The following is an 8,012-nucleotide window of genomic DNA, read 5'->3' as shown; positions in this document are numbered from 1 at the left end:
TTATGTCCTCATATGCAAAGTTGTATAATTGAAAGAGGGTGTAACTTCTTTTTACCACGACTGTATATTATTTTATAAAACTATTTCAAGATTAAGAGTGTAACATTAGAAGTCCCCTCATCTTCAAAACCAGTTATGCATTCAAATTTCTGTACGTGTCTTTGTTTAACAACCTTGGGGTAAAATGAATATGTGCCGCTTTGGTCTCTACTGAAAGCTTCTTTTATAGAGTCATAAAGAACAAAGCACTTAACCGGATAAACAAATGACCCTCTATACTAAAACAAGGAAAAGGGGAACATCAAAGATAGTTGTAACCCTTTTAAAGGTCAGGAGTTTGGAATTGACTGGCTGGCCTACTGACTCATAGGTTAGTTGGCCACTGTGTTAGATGGAACATTGGCTGGTTAAATAAATGACTAAAGAACCTCTGGGCTGACTGACTAATTCAGCAGCTGTTTAACTGAATCATGAGATTAGCTGGCTGACAGACTCAGTGTTCTGCAAGCTAAGTGTGTGGGGAAAGCTAACAAGAGGTGCAAACATACATGGATGCACAGTTGCAAAAGATAGACTTTATTTATGAAATACTTCCTGTGTGTGTGTGTGTGTGTGTGTGTGTGTGTGTGTGTGTGTGTGCGCGCGCGCGCGCGCGCGCCAAGTAGACTCTAGACTCAGACTCACCGCTGTTTAACGAGCTAAAGACGCCAGTCACAGTAGGACCAAGGACAGACCAGGGCTATAACCGAGAGTGTGGCACTGACAGACCATCGACTAAACTGATCTTTGCTCTGACCCAAAAGTGAGAAGTGCACTGGAGCCATTTGTGGTGACCCTTTCTTCACCCACAGGATCAAAGGTTATAAACCTCTGCCTGTGCCCTTTGAAATGGAGCAACAGGAGCTTGTTGTTAGACTGATTAGCAGAATGGCAGTTACCATAATACTATCTTTTACATCCATGGTGCAGGAAAAGGAGAGAAAAGCAGAGTGAGATGCTGAGAGGAAACACACAAGTGGTTTACAGAAGGCTTTACAAATGACCATTTCATTTTCACGAGGGAAGGAAAGCTATCCAAACCTATCTATGAAGTAATTGCCACCTCTTGTTAAAGCATGAGTTAACCACTTTTTTGGAGGGATGTGGGGCTGTGATAGACCTGGTGAACCCAGAAATCCCTTAACTAGAACCTGTCTGACAAAGTAGGCTAAAAGATCTCAAAAAAGCAACACATCACACCACAACCCAAAGAACAGAAGAAGTCAAGAACGGATGAAAATAACAGTTACTGACATGTATCAGTATGGAAAGAGTTACAAAGGCATTTACATTTTCTGCTGCTTCTCAGGATGTGGGTCACAAGGACAGCAGTCTAAACAGAGATGCTCAGGCCTCCACTGTCAGCACCTCTAGCTTCTCTGGCAGCACACCAAAGTATTTTCACCGAGAACGATTATGGCTCAGAGAGACATAATATCTGGGTGTTCTGGATTTGCCCTGAGATCTAATCTACTGGACATGCATGAAACACCTCACCTGTGAGCCACCTCACCAGAAGGCATCTTGATCACCTCAACTGACTCCTTTCAATTTGGAGAAATAGTGGCAATACTCAGACCTCTTCTGGATGACTCAGCTCCTCACCCTATCTCTAAAATAGAGTCCAGACCCAAACCCTTCTTTCTACCCCTTGTATCGAAAGTGTTATTCTTTCAGTCACTATCAACAATTCAGAGCAGGTACCCCACCCTTTTCTGGTTATGAACCCTCTGATTTCTATTTGCTAATTCTCACTCTTGCAGCTTCACATGGAGCTCCAGACCACTCCAGAGCAAGTTTAATCAAGTCAGCAGAATCACATCATCCCCCAAAAACAGAGATGAGAACTTAAGAGGACCACAACGCTCTTTGAAAACCCTCAAGGTGAACCTAGAAATCCTGTCCATAAAATTGATGAACAGAATCAATCAAGAACTCTGTGTTTGTATAGGGACCAAATACCCCTCAACAATGAGCCTGATATCTCTTACCCTCTTCAGGCCTTTTCCATGTCGACACAACAAAATGTCTATGCCTTTACCAAACTTAGTAGCGCCAGCTGCTGGTTCATGGACAATTCTTGACTTTGAGAGTAAATAGGAATTATCAACTCCACATGACAAGAGCGAAAGGGAAGAACAATACAGAGACTCACTGATAAAGTGGAGAGAGTTATGGGACTATAGCTAAAGAGGAAAGGGGGCATTTCAAGCAGTAAATGTGCTGATTTTAGTCAGTTTTTGTTGCTAAAGAGTAATTTCAGCTCGTAAACATTCATTATGAATACACATTGTGTTTTGATTAATGTTAGTCAAGAAATACGTGTTGCCAAGCTAACATTTAGGTGTTTTTGTTGCACTTCATTTTATTTCAGTGTGATCGAAGAGCAATTACTCATGATTCACTTGACTACTTGAGTACCACTTAAATCCTATTTGCTTGTAATTTCCTTGTGGCTGTGTTTCAGCACAATGACTGCATCTGCCAGCTTGACCCAGAGTCTGGAGAAGTGAGTGACATTGTTTGCCTTTGGAGTAATGGCTCTCATTATAGTGAATTACTACTCTACCCAAACACAACTGATTTCCTAAAAACCACCCTGCAGTGCTCTGTCTCCATTTTGCTATTGGGTCCTGGTGCCTTGTTACAATCAATTAAGCTGATTACAAGCACTATCTTCACCACTTCAAAGGAGGCCCATTAAAGTGGGTGAGACTAACTGTCTCTTTATTCCACAGCCCTGTTGTTTGTCTCTGAGTAAGAAGCCTTGTATTGTTTTTTAACATGTGTGGGGCTGAAATTTGTTGACAATTTAACCAAAAGATAACATGGTGGAAATAAAAACTATTTTTTCATGGTAAGATTAAAGGATAAATGGCGAGTAATGAGCTGGAGACAGTCGTGGACTGGGTCCTCTTTAAAGTTTAAGGTTGACTCGTCGTCAGGTCAGACGACAGGTCGCACACAATAAATGGAGTGACACAGAGAGAAGGAGCGAGACACTAAGTCTAGACAGCGTATTTAGGGACCCTCCCTCTTTGCTTTGTTCTGCATCATGTCTACAGGTAATTACCTCAGCAAACTACTGGGAACCCTTTCAAATCTGAGACAAGTGATGGGTGAAATGGTTGAAAAGTAAAAGAATTAATTTCTTAAGCATCCATACTTACATGATGATAAATGAACAGTGAAAGCAGAAGGACAAGTTGGCAGTTAGCTGGAAGGAAAAGAAGGTTGTGAGAAACATTTATTTCTCCAAATGCATATTAAGTGGAAGTGCAACTGTTTGCAACAGATTTGGCAATATAGCATGCCAACTGAATCTACCAGGTCAGGCCATTTGGGAATTTTTTTGATTTTTGTTTTTGCCATTTTGAGGAAAGTTTCTGTCACCATCTGAGTTTCCATTTCTGACACCAGACGATAAACCTAAATTCTTAATCTAGCCTCCAAAGCAGTGATAAAATGTATGTATGTTTTTGTGGCTGTCAATAAGAATAATAGCAGTATAGATGGCTTCTAATAATTATTTGAATGCTTCCCATTTCTGATGTGATAATTACTGCGCTAGTATTGCTGCAATATTTTAATGTTTGCAAAACCTCCAGCTTACCAGCGCTGCTCAGTTGCTAGCGTTGTGACCGGATGGTCAGTGTATATTACTTTTGTCAGTCTGTCCTGATGTGTCAGGTGTAACTTTGGAGATTGATGTATCCTTAGCATTCTGCTCAGATGTATTTGTTTAAATTTATATCCATCACTTTATATTTTTATTAAGACAGTGGCATACTAAATAAAGTTTGTGAAAAACACATCATGCACTTGCAAGAAGTGCGGTTTCAGATATGACTAGTGGTTTCCGTGGTGTGGGTGTGTGAACATAGCAAGAACAGAAACCATGCAAAAGGAAAACAAGGCGTCATTAACTTGAGGGACGTCCAGTAACTGGGCTGGTCTTGCTTTTAGCTTCCTGGATCCTTGACCCACGTGCACCAAATCAATCGACTGCTTCAGTTTAGTTTTCAGGTACAGTTAACAAGACAGAGCACTTATCCACCCATCGCCAATGGTTAGACGGAGGCTATCATAAATGTGAGTGTAGTAAAAATTTCCTGCATTCACTGATTCATGCATGTGAAACCAATGGCCTGTGCAAGTTGCCTGTTATTACTGGATTATCAGTGTCTCCGCAGCGCGTGAATGCACATCTGGAAGCAACCTTCAATAAAATGTTAGGCGCCAGATGAAGCTTTAATCGTATGGCATGCACCGCCTCCTCCTATAAACATGGGCTGAGAATAATGAGATGTGCTTTAAATGCAGCTTAATTTTAAACAAGCTATGAAACTATGAGTTGGATTTCTTGTACAGGTCGATCAATATTTTTATGTAGCACTTATTTATTTTGTTTTGCATATATTAGCACTTTTAGAAAAGGGTATGAAAATTATGAGCATTCGCACCTGGAAAAAGCTGTCTTCACCCTACTTTTTAAAGGCTGTCTAATTATATGTGTGCCATACACGAACCTATGTTATGGTCCTATTTGGTAAATAATATACAAGCAAAAACATTAGCTGAACACAGAGTGATGCTTCTCTATAAAGACTATTGCTTTTCCAATTATAGAGGGTTTGCACATAAACTGACATTTTCCTTTGGCAGCTATGAGGTCCTCTCTTGGGCATTAAAAATATATTGGCGCCAGGAAGACTTGAAACTTCACATAACTCACCAAAGAATCCTGTATCTGTAATGCAGACCGCTTCGAACTATACTTAACACAAAAGGCATTCATTATCAGTAAACTTGAGGCATTTGTGAAAGGAGAAAACTTGTTTCATGGTTGAAGATCTAACCCATTACTTATAACAGGATTGTTCCATTCATAATACGCTCTCTCTTTTGTGAGACTGCATACAAATCAATACTCCCTGATGATGCGCAGATATTTACTTCAGCGGGCGCCAAGTGTCGTGTCTGTACTTCAACCCTCTTTGTTAACTTTGCAAAGATCCCGTCAGTTGCCTGCAGGCGCATATTGATCACATCACTTATCGCGCTAAATATCATGCCCATAAATCAGCAAAGTTAATTAAAAGCACTGCAGTGGCTCAGATAAAGAAATGTCAAACATTTCTATCTTTAATTTATCACTTGATAAACATCTTAACGTTTGGCTAAATACTCACTTGGGATTGTGGCTTTTGAAGTTTGACGGCTTATGTTGCAGAGACATTAGTAGCAGCAGTACAGTATGTCATAGCCTCCAGAAGGGTGCAGGTTGAAGAGGCTGACCAGACATTGTTATCTTAATCCCAAAGCTCAGAGCAAAAAGTGAAGTAAGATAAGGTATTATTGCGCCTCTAACAGCAACCGAAGTTTGTTTGCGCAGGGTGTTTGCGTAGGGTGTATTTATGATCTTTGTGAGGCTAATTTTGGTTTAAAACCATTGATACAAGACATTTCTGGGTTATGAGTTCATTCAGGTTTGGCCTCATGACTCCAGAATGAAATTGGAGGGTTAAGACTTGGTTTAGGTTTTTGTGTCAGGACACACTGTTGTGATGGTGAGGGTGATGGTGAGGGGTGTAAGGCATCTTTTTGTCAATAATCCCTAATATGTATGCCCATATGCGTAACTGTGGCATGCTGCACTGCCTTAACAGCAAACATTTCCAGGATTAAAAAAAACCCAAAAAAACACACCCACCTCTCTCCTACGACCCGGGTCATCATTCCTCTTTGCACGCATTCTCACAGCAATAATATTCCTTTGTCAGCCCACATTTAGGAGATTAACCTCAAAATTGCCCGAGGGTACCCCAGCTCCCTCCACCCTCAGCCACTTCCCCCACCTTTCTCAACGTTTCCCTCCCAGCTGCTCTCTCTCTCGCCATGCAAATACTTGCGCAACAAGTGGCGCCGCTGTAGAGCCCCCTGGGTATTAGAGGGTTGAGTGGTGTCCCAGAGAGCCATAATTACACCAACGCTCAGGTGATTTAAGGGTCCGGGAACATGCTGACCCACGCATGGCACTGAATCCTGCATTGCACTGACACCTATCCATATTCTGCCTCTCTTCATCTCCTCTTTTTTATTCTTATTACATGACTCAATCACTTATGACCCGTGTCACATTCTTGGCTGCAGTCAGTTATTTTGACAAATTATTTGCAACTCAGGATTAAAATCAACAACAATCAATTCATCTGTTTGGCTTCCTTAGAAAGGAGCTTAATGGACATTATTAGGAAAGAAGTAATAATCATAGATAAGTGCCAGTCGGGAAAACATAAACTTGACAGCCTGTAATAAAAGAAAAGGTTGATAATTGGGTTAGGTTGACTCTCCGCCTCCTGCAGACAATGTGGTGACAATAGGGAATGTTTCTCTTTTAACAAGATCTTGGCTAATACCGCTTAATGGGAAGGGGAGGTCCCTCATACCTCTTAGCTCGTACTCTCCAACTCTTCAACCTCGCTCTCTTCCGACTCTCCAGTCCTTTCCCTCTTTTGGTTTTTAAATGACTCCTACTAAGTGATCACAGCAAAGCATTAGAAATTCACAGACCTGCACTACACAAGAAGAAGAGTCTTTTAAGTTGGATCAAATCTTCGTGTAGGGAAAGAGGTGCGTTCTTGTGCAGTTAAAACAGACAAATCAAGTATGTGCTCATTTTAGAGGTGATAATTAAATCTTTGCCTAACAGACTAAAGTTTAAAATGTGTAATTTTAGGTTTTGATGTTATTGAATGGGAGGTAAATGCTAGTGAAAGAGGCCAAACAGGAGCCAAAGCTTAAAGAACTGTTTTAAGAAGGCACGTCAAAAATCCACAAAAGAAGAAAAACACTGAAAGTTTCTCATATTTGCAAAGAATTTATCATGTAGGTAACTCGTTTTAAAACATTTGAAGAAAAACATATGAATCTGTACCGCAAATCAGTGCATAGCTTGTGATGTTATCATTGATAATCATGTGCAAAAAGACAAGCGGGTGTGCTTAAGTGTTTCCTGTGAAACACACCCGATGACTCAGAAACTTGTAGAACCATTTTTAGTGGCGATACCTTACTAATCATTTTCTGCATGGCTGCATCAGCCTCTCACATCATGTGGGGGAATTCTGTCCCATTTTTCTGCAACGTTGTTTCAGTTGATTGAGGATTATGGGCATTCATTTATTCACAGCGTTTGACTTTGACTGGGCCATTGCAACACCTCGATTCTTTTCTTTTTCGGCCATTCTGTTGTAGATTTGCTGCTGTGCTTGAAATCATTGCCCTGTTGCATGAACAAATTTCAGTAAGCTTGTGGCTGGTCAGACAGGTAGCACACCACTACAAATACTTTGCTATACAGAGCAATTTAGTTAACCCAATGACTGCAAGATTTTTGGTCCTGGTTCCCATCCATCATTTATTTAGGGTAATGTGAAAAAATGTCAGGACTCTATACACTCCTGTAAAACCAAAAAAAAACCACCCATCATTTAGTAGCTTGTATAACCACCATTAGCAGCTAGAACATGAAGTAATCATATTCTGTATGACTTTATAGTCTCTCACATCATTATGGAGGAATTGTAGCCCACACGTCTTTATATTACTTCAGTTCATTGAGATTTGGGCATTAGTTTACTCGCAGCTCTTTTAAGGTCCCTTCACAGCATTTGACTTTGACTGGCACATTACAACACCTTGATTTTATTTCTTTTTCAGCAGTTTGCTGCTATGCTTGAGATCAATGTCCTGTTACATGACCCGCTCTCAGCCAGGCTTTAGCTGTTGGGTAGATGTCCTCACATTTGACTCCATAATACTTGTGCATACAGAGCAGATCATGGTCGACACAATGACTGTGAGGTCCACTTCATTTGCAGCACCGGGCTGCTACTTACCTCCTCAAGTCTTATGGAAGTGATAAGACTCTACCAGCGTACAGTCTTTATCACATGACTGTATGCTAAATC

This window comes from Diplotaxodon limnothrissa, linkage group LG10, assembly GCF_057381915.1.
Source record: "Diplotaxodon limnothrissa isolate DT_005_m linkage group LG10, D_limnothrissa_male_GT1.1, whole genome shotgun sequence".
In the NCBI taxonomy this organism is placed as follows: domain Eukaryota; kingdom Metazoa; phylum Chordata; class Actinopteri; order Cichliformes; family Cichlidae; genus Diplotaxodon; species Diplotaxodon limnothrissa.
This window is presented reverse-complemented; position numbering follows the sequence as displayed.